The sequence below is a fragment of the Mauremys mutica genome, chromosome 6 (assembly GCF_020497125.1).
Source record: "Mauremys mutica isolate MM-2020 ecotype Southern chromosome 6, ASM2049712v1, whole genome shotgun sequence".
NCBI lineage: Eukaryota > Metazoa > Chordata > Testudines > Geoemydidae > Mauremys > Mauremys mutica.
The window spans coordinates 73,662,240-73,687,941 of record NC_059077.1 but is presented as its reverse complement, the minus strand read 5'-3'; the positions used below and the strand labels follow the sequence as shown (position 1 = coordinate 73,687,941).

At 41.6% G+C, this 25,702-nt stretch overlaps 2 long non-coding RNA genes across 3 annotated transcripts in view; one reads left to right on the top strand and one right to left on the bottom strand.

Annotated features, from left to right (window-relative positions):
- The window catches only part of LOC123372673, an 11,764-nt gene extending 3,155 nt beyond the window's left edge, over positions 1-8,609 (top strand). Inside the window, exons 2-3 of the long non-coding RNA XR_006580398.1 lie at positions 6,465-6,618; positions 7,537-8,609. This is a non-coding gene — a long non-coding RNA (uncharacterized LOC123372673). The remainder of the gene's footprint in view (positions 1-6,464; positions 6,619-7,536) is intronic.
- LOC123372674 lies at positions 2,008-25,702 on the bottom strand. 2 transcript variants are annotated; one of them, XR_006580399.1, is made up of 7 exons: positions 25,304-25,702; positions 22,944-23,165; positions 22,217-22,381; positions 18,457-18,525; positions 12,082-12,435; positions 10,739-10,877; positions 2,008-2,131 (listed from the first exon to the last, which is right to left on the bottom strand). It is a non-coding gene; the product is annotated as an uncharacterized LOC123372674 (long non-coding RNA). The 2 variants fall into 2 exon arrangements; XR_006580400.1 differs by lacking the exon at positions 22,944-23,165.

Below are 25,702 nucleotides of genomic sequence, written 5' to 3'. Positions count from 1 at the left end.
CCCAGAGATCGGAAGCAGGGCAACAAGAGTCCCCGAAGTCCCTTTGGATCTGCGGGAGGGCTCTACTGCTTCCGGTCCGGTCCCGAGTTTAGCGCACTGTTACATTTCCTTGTTGGTACCCCACCTGGCTGCCCATCTCGAAGTTTATACCTTCACCAAGATAATATCATGGTTCCATAAAAGGTGATATTTGCTTCTTTGTTTTGCCATTAGCTGTCACTCACTCACACTATCTCACTCATTTCTTACATTAATTGCGGGGGAGGGCGTCCGGCTACAGGTTCTTCTTCCCTGCACTGGTAGAGTCCATTAAGTGTTTAGGGCTCTCATTGGGACCATTAAAACCTTCTAAATTGTACCTGCATTTCAGAATTTTCCAGGGGAGGAGGAGGTGCCCAGGACCACTGTTCTCCCCTCATTTTATATCAACCTTTGGATTAAGTTTCTTTCTGACCATTAATTGACTTTATGTACTGCTAACTCTGTTTGCGGTATGGAGGGGACAATCATTAATTAAGGTGTTTTTGGCCTGAAGAAAAATATAAGTGATAAGTGATTTTTGAGTTTTGCTCTTGGAAGATAGTAGTTTCATATGTGAATTGTTGCCACAGTGAAGAATTTTTAGGGACAGGCAATCATTGTATATAAACATAGCTAGCAGTTTTCACAGAGATTGAAAGAAATTTCAAATGATGAGTTAAGATGCTGTTAGGGCAGCAATTGCAGAGACACAAACCCTCAGCAGTAGTACAAACCGACACACACAATGCTGAGTATTAAAGCCTATTTTATAAGCTGAGAGCTACAAGTATTGGGAAGATGCAGTTATATAAGTAGTGTTTAGGTACATTAGTAGTCCTATTGACTTCAGTGGCATATTCATGTGAGTAAGTGTTTGAAAGATCTGGCCTTAAGTTATTACTTCTAAATGGCTCTTATTCCTATATTCACTGTGACCTGGTTCATAAATGCTTATATTGTTCCAAAATATTAAGGTATATTATAATGCTAATTTAAAAATACTTCATGTCAAGTGTCAATGGTTTTAGCAGCAGGGTCTAGCTATGGGACATTAGCTAATACAGTCAAATCAAGTTTAATGTATAAATCATTTATGATTTTTTGTCATCACAAAAGTATTTTCCAATTTATTTTTTCCTTTATAGAAAGCAGCTTTTGAAAAGTTTTTTAAGCGTGCTATTCATTTAGTAGACGCAAAAAACAGAACGATTCATCAGTTATTTGAGTTGTTTATTAATTCGATCATGGTCAAACATTTGTTAGCTCAGCGTACCTCTGTTCTGTGAGGACTGTGTTAATGTTTGAAGTGTCTGAGTTTATTTCTACACTGTGTCCATTGCAGACTAAACAAATACTGTACCATCGATTCTAAGCTCTTTGGGGCTCTTTAGAGCCTCTGAATTTCACTGACTTCAATAATCACTGGAGCAGGGATGATGAATACCATGGCTACTGGATGGGTGGACCGCCACCTAGCCCCAAAACAAATAATCTGGCTGTCTTTTATGCAGGTTAAGCATGCTCAGAACATACCTCCTGGATCTGGTCCTGCAGGTGAGGGAATGCTGAATTTGAGAATGTGTGCGCTAGGGTGCTGAGCAGTTCAGTGGTATCAGGACTTAGATGGTCTTGTGCATGCTCACCAGCTGAAACATAGGCATCTACAGGACTAGGGGACAGTTGAGCGGGGGTGGGTTGAAGATATCAGTGAAGATTTCAAATGTTAGAGTTAGGCACCCAAGTCCCTTTTTGGATCTAGCTCAATGTGCCTTGTCTTTGTTGCTCTCAAATGTGAAATGAAAACAAAGGAAAGAATGAAATCACATATTTTTCTTTCAGACTTTGCTCCCCCCAAGCACTGCCACATCACCAGAAAAGACAAAAGTGGTCTACAAACCATGGAATTGTCATATATGACTGTCTGGATTGGTCAAGGCTGTGTTCGAATACAGCTGTAGGAAGTGCTTAACAAAGATCTCCATTGGGAAAAGTGTTGACTCTTCTCAGGTTCTGAATGAGTGTCCTCCACTCCTGACTTCAGAGCGAGTTATGGGTTTTCAGTTCTTAACAGAAAGTGCTCATCCCCTCTCTGGATTGAAATCTTACAGATCTGTTTCCCAAAAAAACAAACAAACAAACAAACCAAACACAAATCTTTAAATTCTGGAACAGTTTTGAAAATTGTGGAACTTCAATTAACAACTTTAGATATTTGCTATTATATGAAGGAGTCTTGTAATGCTGTAGGTTCTAAAAACTTTTGTTTTAAAGAAAAATATTTTACTTCAGTGTAGTGGTTTAAACAAATTCATACTTATTAAACTTAAAATGGACTTCAGAAGATACTGAACTAAAGAAACAAAATAAAGATGGTCTGTTTCACTGGCACTGGAAAGTAATTTTTTTTAAAATACATCCATTTTTCACCTGCCTGCACCAGATAAGACTAGTAGTGAATCTAGCCTACACTGCCAGTAATGGATATGAAATGAAAACCACTTATAAGTCTTGATTAAGTCTTAACTTATTAGGGTCAAAGACGTTAAATAAGTCTTGATAACTTGCAGTGTGCATAGTGGGTTTTATTGTGGGAAGAGAAACCAGGTAAATTGTTTCCCTAAACTAAAGACTCAAAATATTCAAATACTTTCCCGTCAGAAAGGATATTTCTCCCACCTCCAAATATTTTTATGTGGTTTGTATTATCGTTATTACACCCAATGGATTTTGGCTAGGTTAGTCATTTCTAGATCTTTGGAGGCTTCCTGTTCCACTATTCCACTTCTGCAAATTTCTCAAATACATAACTGGTAATGTACACTGTTAGTTTATTTGGAAATTATGATTCAGCTACAAAGGGCATATTTTGTACTCTGGCCTTACATCATAAAAATGTCAGATTTATCTTTGTTCTCTTTGATTAGGAAGATTATATATTTATTACTCTCTTTAAAAGGTTTGCAAGTATATTGAAATAATATAGTGCTTAGATGCAATTATCTTATGGCTTTCCACTGGTTTTAAGGAATTAATGCGACAGTCTAACTCAGGGGTCGGCAGCCTTTCAGAAGCGGTGTGCCGAGTCTTCATTTATTTACTCTAATTTAAGGTTTCGTGTGCCGGTAATAAATTTTAATGTTTTTTAGAAGGTCTCTCTCTATAAGTCTATATATTATATAACTAAACTAGTGTTGTATTGTAAAATAAATAAGGTTTTCAAAATGTTTAAGCTTTATTTAAAATGAAATTAAAATGTTGAACTTACGCCGCTGGCCCGCTCAGCCGGCTGCTGGTCTGGGGTTCTGTTCACCTAGTCCGGCAGCGGGCTGAGCGAGGCCTGCGGCCAGGACCTCGGCTGGCAAGGGTCCGGCTGCCAGAACCCCAGACCAGCAGCGGGCTGTGTGGGGCCAGCGGCCGGGACCCCAGACTGGCAGTGGACTGAGCGGCTCAGCCCACTGCCGCTCAGAGGTTCCATCCGCTGGCTCCTGCCAGCCGGATCCGCTCAGCCTGCTGCCAGTCTGGGGTCCCGGCCCTCCCCACATACAGTGGGTACCTATCTTCTCCCTGGTTCTGGCTATTCTCCTCCTCTCTCTGCACTGAGCTAAGGGTGGGAGTGCATTGAGCACAGGGCTGCGGGTGAAGGGTCGGGCCAGGAGCTAAAATGCAGGAGGGGGCTCAGGGTTGGGACAGGAACTTCGGGTGTGGGGCACTTACCGGGGCAGCTCCCATTTGATGTGAGGGGTGCAGGTGGGAATGTGGGTGTGTGTGTGCAGGAGCTCCCGTTTGGAGCTCCAGGTGGGGCTGGGGATGTGTGGGGGTGCAAGAGTCAGGGCAGAGGCCTGGGGGCAGAGGGCTGGAGTCAGGGCTGGGTATGTGGGGGGAATGCAGGTGTCAGGGCAGAGGGGAGGCTGGGTATGTGTAGGGGTGCCAGAGTCAGGGCTAGGGTTGTGGGGGGCGGGGGGGATGAAGGAGTCAAGCAGAGGGCTGGGTGTGTATGAGGGAGGTACAGGGCTCAGGGCAGGGGTCTGGGGGGGGTGCGGGGCTCAGGGAAGAGTGTGTGTGTGGGGGGTCAGGGCTAGGGGAGAGGGCTGGGTGACTTCCCCCCTAAGAACTCCCAACCCCCCCTGCTCCTTGTCCCCTGACTACCTCCTCCTGGGACCCCTGCCCCCCAGGACTCCACCCCCTATCTAAGCCTTCCTGTTCCTTGTCCCCTGACTAGACCCTACCCCCTACCTGTCCCCTATCTGCCCCGACCCTTATCCACACCCCTGCCCCCAGCCAGACCCCTGGGACTCCCATGCCTATCCAGGATTTTTAGGCATTTAATGCCTATCCAACCACTCCCCGCCCCCTGACAGGAACCCCAGAACTCCTGACCCATCCAACCCCCCCACAACTCTCACACATGCATGTCTGAAGGCTTAGAGCCTATCTGCAGTCATCTTGCTGTATGTTCCAGTCTATGCATCTGATGAAGTGGGCTGTAGCTCACGAAAGCTTATGCTCAAATAAATTTGTTAGTCTAAGTTGCCACAAGTACTCCTGTTCATTTTAGTTTATGTACATGGATATAAACTGAATTCCCAGCATTTTTTCTCCTTTCTCATCTGTCATCTCAAATCTTGTCAATAGCCAAGTGTTTTTCAAATCAGTATTTAAAAAGAACAATGTCAGCTTTTTAAAAAAATCCCAGTTTGGACAGCGTAGTAGAAAGGGAACTACAGAGACTGGCTATAACAAAATGAGATTCATCTTGGAAAAATGCAGATTAGTAGATCTTGGTGGGGAAGTAACTCAAAACACAGATAGGCAAATGAGAGAGAAAGAAACTGGGATACCAATAATGCTGAGAAAGAACTCAAGGTGATAGTGAAAAGCCAACTATATACAAGCCTGCAATGTGTAATTGAAAACAAACAAACAAAAAAATACCAAATACCAAAACAATGTGCCAATGTGATTTTTTTTCATATCACAGCGCAAGAAGGTATTAGCTCCTCTATGTATACTGTATTACCCACAAAAAAGAACTTTAATGTTGCAAAGTCAAGTGCCTGCAAACCTTAATTTGGCCCCTTTGTGCCAATACATTGATTCATTCCATAATTACATGATCCCATACTGTTTTTTTCACCTGACCATGACTCATTCAGTGCATACAATGAATGGTGCTCACTTAATGATCAGCTATTTAATATTTTGTTTTCCCCTTGGTCTATGTGTAGCTCCATGACTTATTTATTGCATGTTGTTCAACCTCTACTCTGAATACAGAATTACCGATTTCCTCAGGGGCTTTTCTGTGGTGCTTATTACTATAGCATCTGAGTGCTTCACAGACATTAATGAATGTTTCCACAATGCCCCTGTGAGATGGGGTGGTACTGTACCCTTTTTAGAGATGGGGAGCTAAATCACACAGAGATAAAGGTCCAAAGTATTCACTAATTTTAGGTTCCTAGTCTGAAATGCTTAGGACCTGATTTTTCAGAATATGTAACATTTTGAGTGGTCCTCTTGCCCACTTCACCCTGTATCTATCCCACCAGCTCCCTGCCTCAGTCTTCCTGTGTCTCCCACACACTCAGGATCCTTGTCCCAAGCTACTCCTTCCACACTTCTTCTCCCCTCCAGGCCAGGCACCTCACCCTGACTGAAAAAAATCACATTTAAGTCAGTCAGCTTCATCCTCCACAATGCCTGGTTACAGTCTCCCTGCTTTCTCTTTCCATCTATGGCACCACATTGTCCTGTGGAAGCTGGGAGGAGCCATTATAGGAAAAATTCTGCTTAGCCCCTGCATGCCTGGGCCTGGAACATGCTTAGTTCTTTGGGAATGGTGCACACACAATCCAATCACACAGAGAATTTGTCATCCCTTCACAGCTGCTGTGTAGATGGAATCTAAAGAATTTAATTGCCAAACTCTAAGATGCCTCTACAGATCACATGCAAACTGAAAATTTTCAAAGGCTTATAACTTGGGCAAAATTAGATAGTTTTCTACAGCAACAGCAAAAGGCTCAGCCTTGACACCAGGGTGATGTCCCTGCCAAATTTCAGGTTCCTGCTCCAAAGCATGGAAGCACTGGAGTTTCTCAATACAGTGGTTGTAAGCAGGCAAGCAGACATGGGGGGCAACGGGCAAAGGGTGTTAAAACTAATAAATGAGAGTGGTGCTCCAACTCAGACACAGTATCTATCACCTGTTAAAAATCCTCACTGCCCGCACACCTCCCCAGATTAGTGAACACTGGACCCAGATTGAAGGTAAAAAACAAAATGATTTTATTTAGGGAAACACACAACTGGTAACCCAGGGGATAAACAGAGAATAGTAAAATGACTCAGTGGTTTTGAACCAGTTGGGCTTGAAACCTGGCTCCTGTACAATCCTAAATAAGCTAGGGATATCTGTACTAAAGTCTGTTTTATATTTGCAGAGTGATGTCATGATTGGACAAACAGCTGGTCTCAACGCAGGTTATTGCAGCAGCTGTTAGGTTCCGGACCTTCCACTGCTGAAGATGGTGTCTAGTAGGAGGAACACGGAACCTGATGGAGCAGGTGGAACAGCCCAGGATACTCAATCTGCAGGTGAGTATCTAGGACGGATGTTGACTCTCGGCGTGCGCGCATATAACTGGTTTACAGGCTGCCTCTGTGGAGGACAGCATTCAATGCTGGACGCAGCAGCCTTATATAGACTCTAGCACACGAAAACCCTAGTGCGTGAGACTCTTCTGGCATTTTCCCTGCCTTTTCCGCCATTACGGAAAAAGGGCGCCAAAGTTTGAAAAAGAAGGGCTTACAATATGGAGTCCAAACAACTGTTTAGCCATATTCAAAATGGCAAAGCCAACAAAATGGCATCCATTGCCCTAAGTGTACATAAGCATCATATAAACTATAAAGTACAACATTAACATGAAACAATACAGAAACTTGCAGAACATCACAGCAATCTAAAACAACTAGAGGCAACATACTAGCTACTGAGTGGTCAAAATCTACACCCTCTTATACAGTAAAAAGACTCCACTGTGAGTCAGCCTTCATAGGAAAAATTATAAAATGCAAATATTTACACATGTCTTTCCAACACACCTTCCAATCGGCCAACAAGCATTACATCTAATGTTAAGATAGCTGTTCTTATATGGAACTTGTGTCATTTTTCCAGAAAACCATTTGAACCTTGAACATTTTACAGCATGTTTTATACAACATTAATATTTAAAAAAGTGTGCTGAAAAAAATAATTCATTGATGACAGTGAGCGCTCAGTGATTCTAATTCATCTGTGAGATGTTAATGTACCCTTTATATGAGAATGTGAGACATCCCTATTCCATTCATGTATTCACTCATGGAGTTAAGAGTACTTTTAAAGAAAGTTGTGTAATATTTTTGCCTTATTCAAATAAAACAATGAGAATTCCCATTCTCCATTTGCATCTAGTGCAACATATAATACTTTAGGATGTACAAATCCAGTATATGTCTTTGCTTCAGTTCCCAGAAGTGCATTGTTATCATCAGGAAAGGATGGCTGGCTTCACCCTGGTAACAACATCAGGATGGTGCAGAAAAATGGATGAACCTTTTCACCATGGTATATGCCAATCAAAGCAGAGAATACCTGAGCAAGGAGTGTGTGATTAGCACCTCAACTGTTAACATGATGGTCCTAAATGCATAATACACCTAATCCAGAAAAGAAAAAAACTTGTACTGATCACACCTTTGTATAGAGGAGGGTTACAAAAGTATGGGGAATTTTGCCAGGATACTTGGTGAATCTTACGGCAATATACTTTTTGTTCTTTTGTGTATTTTAAATACTGGGAATGGCTGAATCCTAGTGGACAGCTATTGTTGGACCATTGTAGCTTTTTCTCTGAATACACAAAATTGTTTATGATTATATGCATAAGTGCCGATTGTTAAATTGCATGTCCATTGTACCACATGAATTTTTATGCTCATAATATATTCTGAAACAAAATAATATATCTGGCTACAGTATAACAAATAATTTATAGAAGTTATCCGATTAATTTATCCCTTTTTCTTTTATGAAATAGCCATGTACAGAATTCAAATTCACCACATTTGTTATTTTTGTCTCTATCACCCAACTGAAAACAAGGTTGCAAATATTTGATCCGGGATATTCAAAATTAGAGCTCTGCTTCTTAGTAATGTTTGTTCAGATAAGTCATGTGGTATTTTTCCTGACTCGAGGAGTGCATGGGGACTTCTAGCAAGACTAGTCAGATGTGCAAATTAAAGATGCCATTGCCCTGAATATTCTGTCATGAGACACTGAAATCACTTTCCACAAGCATTTATGCTATTATGCAGGTATAATGCCATTCTTGCTTAGACTGAGAAGGCTTTTCTTTTGTTTTCAATAACCTACGTACATGAAATCTCTGTAATAATTACAATAGAAAAAAGTTTTAAAAGAAAACTTCAGTCATTCAAATGTTCATGTAAGCATAGCTAAAACAAAATCATTTTCAAATTTGAATGGGTGTTTGTAGATTTATTTATTGCAGAGTTTGCTCAGCTATGCATTTGGTCCTCACCTTAGTTTGGGTAAAATTCACACTTGTGAATAGATCTAGCCCAAAGTCTATGCAATGCTAAAGGCCAATTTAAGCCCTATTTAGAATTTAAGTGATGAATAGGTCTTGTACTGGCCCTCTGCACGGGGGTGAATTTCAGCCTGTATGTGTGCAAGTCTTCATCCTTTTGTACCCTTTTATTAAAGCACCAGACTGCCCTCACCAACTTGTGGTGCAACTGCACTAAAGTCACTGGGGTTGGACCAGATATGATGGCAAGATTTGGCCAGTAGTTTTGTAATACATAGTAAAAGAACTAGAAAAGCTAAAATACAATGGGTTTCAAAATTAAGTGGGGTCTAATCTCATTCTTTTACTGCAATTCCTTTAGGGCTGGTCCACACTAAGAAGGGGGGTCGAACTAGGGTACGCAAATTCAGCTACGTGAATAGCGTAGCTGAATTCGAAGTACCCTAGTTCGAACTACTCACCCGTCCAGATGCCGCGGAATCGAAGTCCGCGGCTCCAAGGTCGACTCCGCCACCGCCGTGTGCAGTGGTGGAGTACCGGAGTCAACCGGAGCGCGCGGGGAGTTCGAACTATCGCGTCCAGATTAGACGCGATAGTTCGAACTCCGAGAAGTCGAACTCATCGCGTCGACCCGGCAGGTAAGTGTAGACTAGCCCTTAGTGTTCAACCTGCTAGACTTCCTGCTTTCAAAGAATGCAGAGATAGTATGTCAGGTCTGTAGTTGGTCCCACTGGAGTTATGAAGGTTTATAGTAATTTACTAATCAATTTTAGCACATACATTATGAGAGAGGGGTGAATTGTATTTTTGACAGTATATCAATGAAACAAACATTTGTTTTTATTGTTTTCTAGGATGTTGAAATAAGGTGGTACCACTAGTAAAGGTGGTCAGTCTAGTTATAGATTAATATGTAGACTTATCTGGTCTTTAAAGAAGGTGGTAGCTGTAGCAACTCATTTTGTTGGACTTTTTAATATAGCTATCTGTTTCTATTGGTTAATTGAAATATCTTTATTCTTCCATCCAAAACTGTTTTAGAGTTGCTTAGAAGGAACAGAGCAGGGGGTAAGGAGAAAGGAGTTTCACTAGCAGAATAAGAGAGGGGAAAGACCACCTACTGTTTGTTAGGGATTTTGATCTGACCAAACAGCACTATGTGACAGGTTGTCACCCCTGGGGCAGTCTAGGAGCTCTGGGAACTGCTGTGCCTCTCTAAGACACACAACTGTGTTGGGGACACAGCCAGCCTCACCGAAGCCCTGTTATCACCCAACACGACAGCAGGTGGTGCAACTCACCCAAACTGGGCTACCTGAGTGCCAACAGCAGACACCAGCCAGTTTCTCAGCTCCCCAGGCACGCACCCCCCTCCGGAGTATGAACCCAAAATTATACCATCTTGCACTCCACTGCAATCTATATAGTGTAAGCTCGTTAATATGTCCATCCCTCTCTCAGTGTGGAGAGGGATATGCACAATACACTTCTGTTAAACCAAGCTGAGATTTTCCCCAGACACTTCAGTCAAAGTCACACTGGGTTAGATTAAAACATATACAAGATAGATTTTAAATGATTATAAAGCGATAGCAAACAAACAGATCAAAGCAGATTACCTAGTAAATAAACAAAACCACAAACTAAGCCTTGGATACTAGAAAGATAGGATATGAATTAGCAGCTGGTGTGGCTGTCCCCAGGGCCATCTGAGCAGCCCCTGGGCTGCCCTGGGGTCTGCCACACTGGCTGCTGTAGAAGTCACGGCAGTCGTGGAAAGACACGGAATCCTATTAATGGCCCATTACACTGAATGGGCCCTTCACAACCAGCTATTTAGATTGGAAACATCTTGCCTAGTGAGTGTCACCCAGGTGTGACTACATGTGAAACACAGATACATAGTCAATATTCATAACTTCAGATACAAAAATGATACATGCATACAAATAGGATAACCATATTCAGCAACTTTTCCATAGACGTCTGACAAGTTATATCTTGTACAAAATGCATCATAATTATGCCATAATCATATCAGAATATCACAATAAAAATATGGGGTGCAGTGTCACATCCTAATTTGCAAATCTCTAATAGAGGATGGGTTTCACCTTTCCACTGCCACTGGTCAGCTGCCCTCTCTCTAGGCTGCTATGACTGCATATCTTGCCATCTTAGCTCCTCCAGATATGATGTAGAGGTATAGGGAATTCTCTTTGCTGCTATATCAGGAACTAGCTGTAGACAAGTCTGCAATGCAATACAGACTAGAGCAGGTCAAAAAGTGTTTCATTTTTGGTGGAAATTTGAATATGAAAAATGACCAAACCCCCAAAATTTTTGTTTTCATCAGAAATATTTCAATTTGGGGATGTCCATAAGAAAAGGGAAGTTTTCTGCAAAAAGTTTTTTTCTCTACACAATTTGTTTAATCAAAAACCAGTTTCAACAGAAAAATTTCTGGCAAAAGTTGTTCTGGCAAGCCAACTGGAATAGGCCCCAATGAGACACCAGTCAGTCAGATGAAGGTTCAAAATGTTGGTGGGTAGGTTTTGTATTTAATTATCCTAAGACATTTGTTTCTGACATAGATAATCACTGAAATGCTTGGATGAAGAAGCACATTTTAAGGAGGGAGTGGAATGAAGAGCAATGGTTATTTGGAATATTCAAGAGGTGTAAGGAGCACCATAAAAGAAAGCATGATGATGGGCCTCTGAGAAGGATACAAAGGGAACAATAGACAGGAGGCATAGATGGAGCAAATGGCAGCAAAAAATGGCAGCAAAAACATCCACAATCATCTCCCCACTTCTCCACCATGATCTAATCTTGGCAACATGCTAATTATTGCTGCTCCTCCGTGCCAGAATACACCAAACCTTTAGGGTGCCGGTAGCATTCCGTTTGCACCACAACTCAGAGGCGAGCATTCTAGATGCTTCAGTAGCTAGGTCTTTAGGTTCTAGTCCTGGTGGATTCCAATAACCACTCAGATACAAGGATAAGGGAAAAGGTTATTTTACTAGGGCTGGTAGGAAAGGGAAAGGTTAGGAATAGCCTAGATACAGAGGCTTAAACACTTACAGTTCACGGTGAGTGATAGCGGTAAATGTTTGGCCCCTGGAGACATGCCAATCAAGAATCAGGCTCTTCCGGGCTAGTGCCTGGGGTGCCCTTAGGGTGACCAGACAGCAAATTTGAAAAAATCGGGACAGGGGTGGGGTGGGGTGGGTGTAATAGGAGTCTATATAAGAAAAAGACCCAAAAATCAGGACTGTCCCTATAAAAATTGGGACATCTGGTTCCCTAGGTGCTCTCTTCAGTCCTGTCACTATTCAAACAGGAGCTTGTGGGTTTCCAAGCCAGGCTCAGTTAGTCTCTCTCTTTAGGGTCTCTGCACTGGCTTCCAGAACTCAATAGGTGCTGCAGCTTCCCCATATCTCACACTGACCTGCATGCAACTGTGATGTCTCTCACTCAGAGCCTGTTCCACACAGAGCTCTGCATCCTTTCTGGTCTCCAGCTTCTTTCCAGCCCCTGGCTTGCCATGCAGCTGCTGCTTCACCTTCCCTGCAGCTCCTCACTTGCCATACAGCCGCTGTCTTCAAATGGACCCTGGCCACTTATTGGTTCAGGACCTTTCCCTTTACCAGGCTGGGGGAAGGGAAGTGCAGCGGGGAAGGGGCTGATGGGAGTTGTAGTCCCCTGCTTTGCTGAGCTATCACAATTCCATCATCATGCCAATGCATGAGTATTTTGGAGTCCGCTTATTCCCCTGGCTCAGTGGTAGTGGCCTTGCCATACTCTAGAAATAAAAATGCATTTTACTTACTTGTGGACTTTTACTAAAGAACACCTACATTTTTATAACAATGGACACTTGTTAAGGAGCCCAGATGCAAAAGGTGCATAAAGATCAAAGTCATGATTGCATCTGGTCCTGCATGAGTAGATAAAAGACAGACTCCTTTGCACACCCATTTAGGGGCCAGGCACAGAGAGTTTTATGTGCCTCTCTGAGTGCAAAGACTTTAGAAACACTATTGGCAGCAGCAGCAATAGCCTCAAAGACTGTGGAGAAGGGTCTGGTCATGGCCTTGCCTTCCAACACTCTGACAGAGCTGACCAGGTGCAAAGAGGAGTACATGCTGCATCTTCAAGATAACTCCAGCTTACACCATGTAGGAATTGTGCCTGAATTCTGAGGAGCTAAGCAAAGAGGAGAAGAAAAATTTCCATCACTCACATTCATGAACACACTCTAGATTGGAGTGCTGCTCACCCAACACACTGCTCCAAAGAACTACAACACAATTGTTCACAACCTTTATTTTTAGTTTTTCCTATAGACCTCACCCGTGCACTACCTGGGCCCCTCATGAATATTAAAGAATTAATCCTTTAACCCCTTGGAAGTAGGGAAAATGATCCCCATTTTACAGGCTGGCAGTTGAGGCACTGCAAGATAAAGTGACTTGCCCAAAGTTACAAAGGAAGTTTGTGGCAGAGCTGGAAAGAGATGACTCTGAGTCAGTCTGATGCCATAATCACGAGACCATCCTTCCTCGAGGGGTACATCTACATGGGGATAAAAACCCACGGCTGGCCTCAGTCAGCTGACTCAGTCTCATGGGGGCTCAGGGGGTGAAAAATTGCTCTGTAGACATTCAGACTGCAGCTCTAGCTCTGGCACCCTCGAGAGAGTGCAGGGTCTTAGAGCTTGAGTTGCAGCCCAAGCCCAAATATCTACTCTGCAATTAACCCCTTATTCTGAGCTCCACAAGTCCGAGTTACCTGGCATGGGCCAGTCATGGGTTTAATGGCATTGTAGACATGCCCTTTGAGGCTCTCATTCAGCAAAACACGTGCTTAACTTTAAACACCTGTTGAAGCCAATGGGATTTAAGCACATGTTTAAGTGATTGGCTGAATTATTCAGCCCTGAGTTTGGGCTATTAGATCTAAATAATCAATATCAAATTTTGGCCACAACAGTCTAAAGAGACTGGATATTAAACTTGTCTCCACAGCTCTACTAGTTAAATATAATTCTGAGTTAACTTGAAAGAAAAAAAAATCAGGTCCCTTCCAACCCCAACATGCAACCTCCTCTCCACTAACAAAAACCCAACCAACATACAGGAATCAGTCAAAATATTCTCTTATCCAGGGATCTGAGGAGCCAACAGTGAATGTTTTGCTTCAAGGGTTTCCAACCATGTTCTCAAAGCATAATTTGATATCTATTGAGATTTCTCTCTTTGTGAATATATGAGCTATGGGTATGCAAAAGCACATTTTCCCTGAACAATGTACAGAGTAGGAAGCAATAATTACTTGAATGCTAAGTTTTGCAACTCAAATGCTGTTGTGATTTGTATCCTTTACAATTTTGCCATAAGATGACTTGAGGCATCTGTCTGCATTATAGCCAGACAGAGCAAAAAATAAGCAGGAAAAATGAAAAATTGTCAACATAATCTGTTGCCACCAAATAGCATTATTAGTTTATCAAATTACAGTTGGTTACAATTTCCCCTCAAATCAGTGTGCAAGCTTGCAGGAATAGTACTGCAAAAGGAAAAACTGGCAATAAAGCCACTAAAGCACCTAGCACTCTTATTTAGTTTTCCACAAGTCATTTTTGATGTGCTAAACCAACACCAATGTTTGTTTAAAAAAAAAAGGCAACACTGCAAAGCTTGTACTAACATGTTTACAACTAAACCTAAGCATGATGATGCATTTTGTGTAGGAGTAAGTTTGGGCTTGGAAAAAGCAATTTTCTCTAAGTTTGCACTGCAACTGATAACAAATGCTAAACACATTGAAGGTGAAAAACAAGGATCTCTGGGGAATTTTGAGAAAGCAATTAATATACTGTCTAAATTAATTAATAAGTACATTCTTAAGCTACCCAGGAAGAAAACAGACAGCCTCAAGCACTCAGAGAAAGTTCTTAGAGCAATATGTAGGCCTAGCAGAATGAGAGTCCACTGATAAAGAGATGAAAACTTTAGAAAAGTCTTGTCATGATTCACAAGCACCACAGAAGTAAGGACATGATTCACAAGCACCACAGAAGCATGGTATGGATTTGCCACCTTTACTTCTGCAGAGCTGGGTGCCTGGCCAACAGCTGCCACTCTCTGACTGCCCAGCTCTGGAGGCAGCACAGAAGTGTGGCAATACTGCAACCTCCCTATAATAACCTTGTGAGCCCACAACTCCCTTTTTTGTCAGGACCCCCAATTTGAGAAACCTGGTCTCCCCCATGAAATCTGTATAGCATTGGGTAAAAGCACACAAGAGACCAGATTTCACAGTCTATGATGTATTCTTCATGGCTGTGAATTTGGTAGAGCTCTACATATATGGCTAGAAGGGTCAATAAGTTTTGCCACCCCGGTTATAGACTGTTATGTTCCAATTTATCCAGGCTCTCTCTCTTTAGTTCTTTTAATCCTTCCTCGAGAAATATAATGTAGGTTCTTAGCCCCAGTTAGATTACTGAAAATCTACAGTTCTGTACCAAAATAGCTGTTGGTAAAACTGTGGAGAGAGGGTAGGAAGGTGAGGAGAGGGAAAATGTAAAAATCCAAAAGCTCAGGAAAAAAATTTCCTAGTATATTACAAAAATTACTGTGATCATTTTCCCTTGTGACCAATACAGGAAGAAAAAGTAGCTCCTAATAAAGTGATGCATCAGCTTGAAGTTAGCAAACCAGCATCTCAATTCCTTGTAGCTGTTTACGGTTGGACAGATGAAAAAAGGAAGAAGGAAGAGCAACCTCCTGCTTCCTGTTGGATAAGATTACATGACACTAAGAGTTGAAAAATTAATCTACGACAATAAAACATTTTACCCTTTCTTGAAAGTACAAGATGACACCTACTGAAATTAAAAAGGTAATATTTAAAATTGATAAAAGGATTTTAAAAAGTCAGAAGGCATAATTAAGCTATGGAATAAATTATGCCAAGATTTTATCTGAGCTGTTCTGAATTACCAATTGTGAATGAATTGTCCAACAAACATAGCCCTTCTTCTATTTGTGAATCATTTGCAAAAGAAGCTTGGTTTCTGCAAAAATATTTATGATTTGGAGTTATTCACCCATTAGTTAACACAAACAATTTTCAGTCTATGGGATGTTCACAAGCTGTTCTCTTCAACTATTTATTTGGTTATTCGTGGTATGTGACTGGTTGCCTCAGTCACATGGTTTTGTTTTGGCTCACTAATTGGAGGACACTTTTTAAAAATGGGAGGGTAGGAAAATGACAAACAGGAAATAAATAGTAAATAATGAAGACCATGTGTGAGTATGGATATTCTTATGAAGAGTTGTTCCTCAAATATTTATGTGTATGAACAATCTGCTTGTGGGAGCATTTCATAGAATCGTAGGACTGGAAGGGACTTCCAGAGGTTATCTATTCCAGTCCCCTGCACTCATGGCAGGACTAAGTATTATCTAAACTATCCCTGACAGGTGTTTGTCTAACTGTCTCTTAAAAATCTCCAATGATGGGGATGACACAGCCTCCCTAGGCAGTTTATTCCAGTGCTTAACAACCCTGACAGGAAGGTTTTCTTAATGTCTAACCTAAACCACCCTCACTGCAATTTTAGCCCATTGCTTCTTCTCCTATGTTCAGAGGCTAAGGCAAGCAAGTTTTCTCCCTCCTCCTTGTAACCACCTTTTATGTCCCTGAAAACTGTTATGTCTCCACTCAGTCTTTGTTTCTCCAGAAGAAACAAATCCAAGATTTTTTCCAATCTTTGCTCATAGGTCATGTTTTCTAGACCTTTAATCCGTTTTGTTGCTCTTCTCCAGTCTGGCTCCAGTTTGTTCACATCATTCCTGAAACATGGTGCCCAGAACTGGACACAATACTCCAGTTGAGGCCTAATCAGCACGGAATACAGCGTAAGAATTACTTCTTGTGACTTGCTTACAACACTCCTGATAATGTATATTTGTGAATATCTGGTCCTGCTCAGAATTAAAACACATATGTTCACAAACTTTGTTTTGTAGTATTCAACCTACTTAAGCTCTTCTGCTCAATAATACTCTTTAGGTATTTAGATATAACAGGTCTGGGTGCCACTATAATAACTGGATGGATGAAGATCTGAAAAGGATTAGACATCTGTATGAATATCATCCAGTTACAGTATGATAAAAATGTATAAAGGCCCTTAAACCCCAGATTCCAGAATATATGTCAGCTATCAACTGCCTTGGATTAGGAAGAGATTTACCCTATAGTCAGGTTATTTCATAACTGTCCATTATGGAGGATTACACCTTCCTCTGACTAGCCAGTGTAGATGGGCCATTGTTCTGTTTTGATAAGGCAATTTGTGTTCCTATATTTATTCCAAGCTGTTCTTCTTAGCATATGCACAACACGCCTCAGGTATCAGAGGGGTAGCCGTGTTAGTCTGGATCTGTAAAAGCAGCAAAGAGTCCTGTGGCACCTTATAGACTAACAGACGTATTGGAGCATGAGCTTTCGTGGGTGAACACCCACTTGGTCGGATGCTTAGTCTATAAGGTGCCACAGGACTCTTTTCTGATTTTAACATGCCTCAGGTGTCATGTGACCAGGATTCATCACCAAATTTAGTCGGCTGGTTGGATCATTAGCTTGCCCAGCTTGGGCCAGGTACTGATGGGGAGTGTGATGTGAATGCTGATCCATGGCCTCCTCCAAGCTGTTTAGATAGTGGATATGATAATCTTGCAAACAAATCCCTGATTCACACTTGTACGTGGCTAGGTAGGCATCCATCTAAATTGCATCTGTAAAGTTATTCAAATAAACGTGTTGTAGTTCACATGCATGATGCCTACAAACTCACTGGAAATCAAGCCCTTAGATTGTAAACCTCTTAGATCAGTGATTATTTCTCCCTCAATGTTTTGACAGCACTGTATCTAATGACAAATAATAAATAATAATGACAAGACAAACTATTTAGATGCCCATTTTTCAGTTTAAGTACTTAATTCAGTGTTTAACTTTCATCTAGGTGCCTAAGTGATCATTCAGAGAGCCAGCAGGTGAGCACAAAACTTCTTGGTGTGGCCAAAGGTGTAGACAAGCAATAGGTTCAGGTGATCTTAAAATCAGCTTCCTTCTGGCTTCTGCAGTTCAGCTATCAGTAGGCTAGAGGCCTAAAAGGTGAAAATGAGCCTGAGTGACCAGGAGTGGGACAGATAGGTAAAAGGGCAAGTCTGGTGATAGTGAGAATTGGACAGGTAGTTAAATGTGGACTAAGGCAGCTAGAGAGGGAAGGTTTGAGAGGCTGTGTGGTGGCTTGCTTTGGAACAGAGGGGACTGCTTTTTAATCTGAGGTATTACATACGAAAAATACATGAATGCACCCTTAAGATAAATTTGCATGCACAAAATTTGGGGAAACACAGTTCTCATAGTAATATTGTTTCACTTTAGCAGCTGTAAAATGGCTATAATATCTTCTTTGTAAAGAACTTTGAGAGACTGATTAAAAGTGCTATATAAAAAAGTTAGGTATAATTATTAACCTATTAATTAGTAAGACTTTGCCTTAAATCCTGATAGCAACCCAGGGGCTTCTGTTGAGAAGATATTTCTCACCCACCCCACATCCTAGTAAGTGGATATTGTAAATCGTTTAAAGACACACTTCCCCATAGACCATGGGCACAGCTATCCATGCAGGCCCAGCTGTGACAGAAAATGCTGAATAGTAATAGACCGAGTTTAACACTATAGAAAGTCAGTTCAGTTTGGATGCTTAACCAGACTTTATCTGAACTATGCATACCTCTTGGGCCTGCAAACTAGAGCTGGAAATCTGCTGAGAATAGACTCTCTGGTTACTTCCTCCTCCCAACTGCAATGAAAATACGCAGAGAACAGTTTATTTGTTTTGGGGTGGGAGGTAAGGGGGCATGTTTTGGCACTTCTAGTCTGGCTGGGAAACAATAAGTACAGTGGCACATGTATGTTACAAAGTAGTGTGTGGGCTTGGGTGTGGGGAGGTGAGGAATCCAAACTCTTTTGCACATACTTCATCCTAAAATATTAGCTCGAGTTCAATATAGGATTAATAGGTTTTGCATAGCTACAGCTCTCAGTACAAAATAATCAGTTTTCATACCTTGGATCAAATTCATTTCTAATGGAACTCCCATGAAAACATTTTTTCTGGTGTTTAATATCTTGAGTTAAGAAACAGTTTCTACTTTAATACAAGTATTCATAAGGGCTTTTGTCAGATGAAGAATCATGAAATCTGGTTATCAGATTTCATGATTCTGAAATGTTGGCTGTTCATTAGCTCCAGACATTAGAATACCCAGAAAAAAACCAAAAGGAAAATATGAGTAGACTTATTATGCACTGAGTACGATGGGCGTCCAATGTGGCTTTTCTGGTTGAAAGCACAAATAATATTCACAAGCCACTTATTTTAAAGGAACCATCAGCATTATGGAAATTGTCCTACTGTTAATCAGAGCTCCAAAAAGAGAAGAACACACTATTTTGGACATGCAATCCATGTTTTGTCATTAAAATCCTACAGTACCATCCAGAATATTTTATATGGATTTTTCCTCTTGTGCCTCTGCTGACTTAATATAATACAACTTAAAAACATAATTTTAATAGGTGTGCTACTTCTTGACAAATTCAGTCAAAGGACATTGACTCAAGAAGGAAAAACAAAAACAAATGAACATATAAATTAGACTGTTATCCTAAACATGCATGTCAAAACAGGTACAGACAATGGATTGCACTATGAAGTCAATAGATAAGGCCACATTTTCAAAAATAGTGTTTAACTTGCACCTGGAATCTCACACACAAATTGTGCTCACAACCTGTTTAACTGTTTGCACTCATCCTCTGATTTTGTAGATATAACTTAAGCCTCTTAGAAAAATTTGGTCCAAAAATGTTCCTTATTTCATCTTGCAATTTCAGTGTGTTTCTTTAATATTTTGGGACTGGGTAAACTCCCTCTGGTGGCTAATTTGATACTTAGAAATCTCTTATGTTGCTGATGACTAAATCGTCAAGTAGACAAAGGACTGTGTTCTGCTAACAATAACACTGTTCTATATCGGAAGTTACTCCATTTAAAAGAAGTTGCTCTTGATTTAGTTTGAATAACAGGCAAATCTGAGCCAGTGTGTGAGATCTTTGTACAAAATACTATAAGTGTGAATAGTGCTGAGCTGGTATCTTTCTAAAAATTCTGTTGCTGATGTGGATGGATGTATTCTCACCACTTCTCTACTTGGAAAAAAAAATCAGAGGAGAAGGTAGGGAAGGGCCCATGGTCCAACTCATGTGCACCAGCCAGTGTTGATGCCTCAACCCCCATGTGTGGTGAAAGAACAACTTGTGCTGCATTTTCTTAAAGGGTAATACAACAGTGGTTCTTCCTGCACTGCCACATACTACAGGCTCCGCTGCAATGTAAAACTGACAAATTATTGTCCAAGGCTAAATTCTGTCAGGAGTGTCATGTATACTACAAACAAAACAAACAAACAAACAAAACCCATCAACATTGCTGTCCATCAAGTAATTAGCAGAATCAGAATCTACCAAAATAAAAATGTCCCATGTGGTCCACCCAAAAGCATGAGGAGTAGGAAAAAGGAGTGAAGCTTGAGAATATTGTGCCAAGAGGTAGCAGTGTTGAATGAAATCCAGTGTACATGACTCCTCAGTGACAGGCCCTGCAAAGTCCTATTCTCACAGTCCCTAAGCAAACCATTCTACTTCATATGGAGTAAATACCATAATGTGCATCTAGATATACACATCTGCTACTCTGGGGTGTTCCTTGGAGTTGAGTAAAAATGGCTGCATATCTTTGCATACAGCAAATCATTTGGCCTCTTGTCAGTCAGAATTTGGCCAAATAACAATGCTACTCACAGTATTTATTCCCCCCCCCACCCCGCACCAGCTCTTCAGGCATCCAGGATTCTTTTCCCCCCATAAAAGGAAGCCAAAAGAAATTTCAGACATGAACATAACCTCCTGCCAGTCTAAAAAACCCAAAACAATCAATAGTTGTAAAAATGTGTGCTAATCTTCAACTTGTTATTTCTGGCACAGGGGTTGTGACACTTTCACAGGGTGGAACTCATTTTAGTACACAGGTTGTTTCATGGACCTTGTATTTGTGATTGCATAATTGCAAAACATCCCTATGACAACTACAGCAACTGCTTACATAGAAAAGTGACATTAGGAGGACATTAATGCATTTGCTGGTTTGAATACAACTTAGAAGCAGGAGATACAAAGGAGGACTCGGCACCATCCGGCTAGTCTGCTTTCCCCAGACCCCCAGCAAATGCTCTATAGACCAGGGGCAAGCTGGAGAAACGCTGTTCTCAAATCAGAAAGTTCAACAGCTGAGTTAAGAATACAGGTTGAAATCCTGGCTCCATCGAAGTCATTAGGAGTTTTGCCATTGGCTTCAAGAAGGCCAAAATTTCACTTATACTTTAACCTAAGCCACAGACTTCCTTGCTTTTATGAGTTTCTGGATTGTAATCTTGATTTGAATCATTAAGTCCACATAACTAGTTAGGTAATTGCATGATCTTACTACTATTACCCTCCCGTGAGAGAGTGTCAGCACAACGGTGCCCCTCCCGGCCAAGCAGGACATGGCTCCAGGTCAGCAGCGCTCTGTCTATCTATCCTTGGTGCTCAGGAATCTGAACCCCTCTCTATTCTCAAGTCCATCAGGTATTAGGGGATCTCACATCCACCCACTCCACTGAGTTCCTGCTCAGGCCAGGTCCCTAAGCTAGACAAGCAGCATCATGGTTCACCAACTCTGACAGTGCCTTGAGCTCCTTCCTACCTTCCTCTGGACTCTGCAGGCTCTCAAGCCTGTACATCCATTTGTCCCTTTCAGGAGTGTTGTCCCTGGGTGGCTCCTTAGCAGTTTGCTGACAAGCACTCCTTTCTCCAGCCTACTTACTCCTCTGGTAGCTGCCCCACCCAGTTGCTTCCCAGCCCTTTTATCCCACCAGCTGCTGGGAGGCTGCCAATCGGCAGTGGCCAGCTGTGCCTGTATTAACCCTTCGGTTGCTGAGCCAGCATGGGATATATATATATATATATATATCCAATGATGCCTCCTTCTCTCTCCCCTCCTACTACTTTGTTATACACACATGTTATGTCTTGTCTGACACAGAACTCTACAGGACAGGAGATTTGTCTTCCTCTTTATTTGTACAGCACTCAAGACAATGGAGGCTCTCATCATATCCAGCAACTGAAGTTGCAGACCAGTGCAACATGGCCAAGCCCCTCCTAGCAGGTTGCTGAATGCCATTCTGTTCTCCCTAGCCCCTGTGCAGTTCCCACAGGCAAAACCCTTTTTCTCAGACTCTGGGACCAAGGTTTGGCCCTAAACCAAGGTGTACACAGCAGACATACTCTGAACGCTTGGAAACATTTTTTGTTGATATCTATATTTCATTGACTTATGAAAAGCACTTATCAAAAAGGCATACAAATCAGCTTGTTTTTTTCCTTACCTCATATAGCTTTCATGAGAAAGGTGATTAGTGATCCAGGCTTGTTGTAAAACAGATTTGTTGTGTTTGGCATCTATTGCCACTGAGTGGTACCAGGGTGTCTGGATCTGTTGTTTTTCCTCCTTCATCCACACGTCACTTTTTTTTTTCAAGCTTTATTTATATCTGAAGAAATCAGTCACAAGAGGATTTTAAAAAAAGGGAAGCATCCAATGAAAACAATTGTTCCAATTCTTGTTGAACAGAATATCAGTCCCAAAACACAACTAAAATCCCTCAGATCACTTTGTCACAATGCAAACCCTATGATTTTTTAATACTATATTTTTTAAAGATTTCTTTTGAACTTCCTCTATGTCTCTCTCACTTGTTCAACATGATCAGCCATTGTTACCAGGCATGTATGTCTGCTTGTTATGGCAGTTTTCTGCCTTATTACTTGTTTTCCACTTAACAAAAACCAAAACCACGATCAGATACTATTTTCAGAAGATGTGATCTTTGGCTTTTTAAATATTCTGCTTTTAGGAACAGACTAGGATGACCTTTTCAACGGAGGGCTAAAACCTGTATTTAGATGATAAGCTATTTGGGGCTGGGCCTGTCTTTTTGTTCTGTGAATGTACACTGCCTAGCACAGTGAGGTCCTAATCCATGACTGGATCTCCAATGTGCTACAGTACTACTATTACTAAGAATAATATCACACACACACACACACACACACCTTGAGTTCATAGAGTCTGGGAGAAAATGGTGCACTCCCCACTGCTGCTTTCCAGCTTCTTTCTGTCTCCTCACTACAGTTTCCTAATCTTTTTCTCTTCCTCTTGCTGTTTTCCAGCTCCTTCCTCCTTGCTCTGTTATTTTTTAGCTTCTTTATCTCTCACCTGATTTCCCTCATTATCTTCTCAGGTGATGGTCCAAGGGTGTCAGATGAAATGGCTGGCTATAGAAAAAACATCAGCAACAACAGGATCATGCCATCCAAGCTGCTCTTGCCTTCTGCTGGTCCTCTTACAGCTACCTGTATCTGCCTTTGTACAATCAACACTGTACTCTCTCTCTAGACCCAGCACAGACCTGATCACAGCAGCACTCAAGGGCCCTTCTTACAGCTAGGCCAAAAGCAACACTGGTGGCCCCACCTCATAGTTACTCTGCATATAGAGCTGATGCTCTAGAAAGAGCCTCCCAGGAAAGAACTTGCATAATTCCCTGAGAAGGTGCTCAGATACCAAGGTAATGAGAGCAATGTAAATGCAGAGAGATATATTTCATAAATGCAGGAAATGACTTTTTGGCTGTACATTTTTTACATTAAAATGTTGCCCCGAGGAGTAGAATATATTTTGTCACCTCCAAGACCAACTACTACAGGCCATTCATGCATCATCTACATCCGGTAGCTCTGCAGAAGCTTGAATTTGATTGAAGCAATATGGGTGGGATCCTATGAAACTTTTCACCATATGTTTTCCAGCCCTCTCTCTTTGTGAGATTTCTTTCTTCCCCACCCTCTTTTGGCTACCATAGTTTTATCTGGTTCTTTCTGCATGTAATACCGCTGTCGTATTAGGGACCAGCTGGAAGAGCTAATGATAACCTCTGCCCCGCTGACCTGCAGTACTTTCCAATACTGCTCTGGAATGGTCCCTGAGGCTACCAGCTGAATAGCAAAACTCAGGTTTATAAATCATGATTTTAAAAAGTAGGAAAAAGGATGGGCACAAAGGGGAAATGTTGAACACATGCTCATTTATAATATAACTCATAACAAAAGCTCAGACATTATCTCTCCATTTGTAAGAATAAAATTTAAAATGAAGGAGAGGAACTGTATTTCTGGATGCATGTGTCTGATGGAAAGGGTCTGATTCCTGGTCTTGGAAACGGAGAATAAGAGAGAGCTCAATGAACGTATAACAACTCCTGGCATAGGGGGGGTCAATGGGACAAAGCCTAATGGATAGATAAGCCTTATGCTTGTGCAAAGGTGCAAAGATCTACGTTAACCTGACCTACCCTGAGAACAATCTGGCTGGCCCAGTAAGGTGCCCAGACTGGCGCAGCCACTCTACAGTCAGAGCCCATGGAAATCAAAAGGGGACTCGGAGCTGATGTAAGTGGTCCTGCATTTCCCCATGCAGAAAAAGTGAAGCCTACAGCAGTCTGAGGCCTGCAGTAGCTCCTGCAGAACCCCACCTGACAACAGACCAAAGAGCCAGGGTGGGGACTCACTAAGAGCCCCTACAAAACAGGTGCTTGGCGGAGAGATTGGAAGGGACTACGGGCCTTCTACATTCCTCCAGGCCAAAAATTCCTGTGAGGTGTATGTCTTCAGGCAGATTGGGTTCCATCATTCCTAAGTGACAGTTCTGTTTTGAAGTTGTCAGCCAATTGATGCTGGGGAGCAGCTCTCTCTACTCCTTCTCTGTCTCTCCACAACATCCTTCTCTATCAGCTCCACTCCACTAGCATGTATGGTGGGGAAGCGGGAAGGAGAGGAGTCTTGGACACTACCAATGGGGTGGGAGGTGGGCTAGATGGCCAGAGAGCAGCTCTGTGTCCATAGATAATGGAGTCTTCTCCCTCAGGACCACTGTATGGGCATGGTTATGGCCTAGAGCATGGAATTGTAGCCACAATACACAACAATGGTGTACAGGCATTAGGATTTAGTCCATCAATATTAGAGGTAAAAAAGATATATTAGAACAAATATTAAATCTCCATGCCATTGGACTTGATATGAGAATGTATAAACTGGATATCCTTTGCATTACACAATTAGTTATTGTTTCTGAGAACATGTTAATTGATGGCCTAAAGCTATGAAAAATAACACTGCATTATAATTCCCAGATAAATTGCTGAGGTTATTATTGTACAAAAGAGAAAGTCTGTGTAATCCTAGGATTATGTAATATTTGGCTTCTAGAAACTGATTTCCCTCAGCTATGTTCTATATTTTCCCAGTAATTTGGATTTAATTTTCCAGCACTTTCAAGTATGACATCCACTTGTATGGCTTCAATAGTTGTTGTGATAAACAGCCATTAACAGCTGTTCTGTTTTATCCCTCACCTGAAAGCTGGAAGGACTCTTTCTGAATAGCCTGGATCCTTGACCACTGGGGAACCAAGGAGAACCTTGATGGTGATAAAAAATAATGAAGCCTGTGTTCATTCTCTCTTACAAGACCATCATAAGATGACAAAGACTGCTGCTTACTGTTACTGTTTAGCAGCACACCAGATGCCTGGGAGCAAAGGTGAAAAAACAGCGCTGTTATGATTTGAAGACATACACAACTCTCTTTTTACCTCACCTGCATTTACATTATGTGGTTTTAATCTGGCTAGTGTAATACTGGCTATAAGCTTCTCCTATCTGTGAGAAATATGTTCATTGAATGAACACAAGATTTTTACAGCCACTGAAGATTGGAATATTACGCTACCATTTCACCTGTGAAGCAGCTAG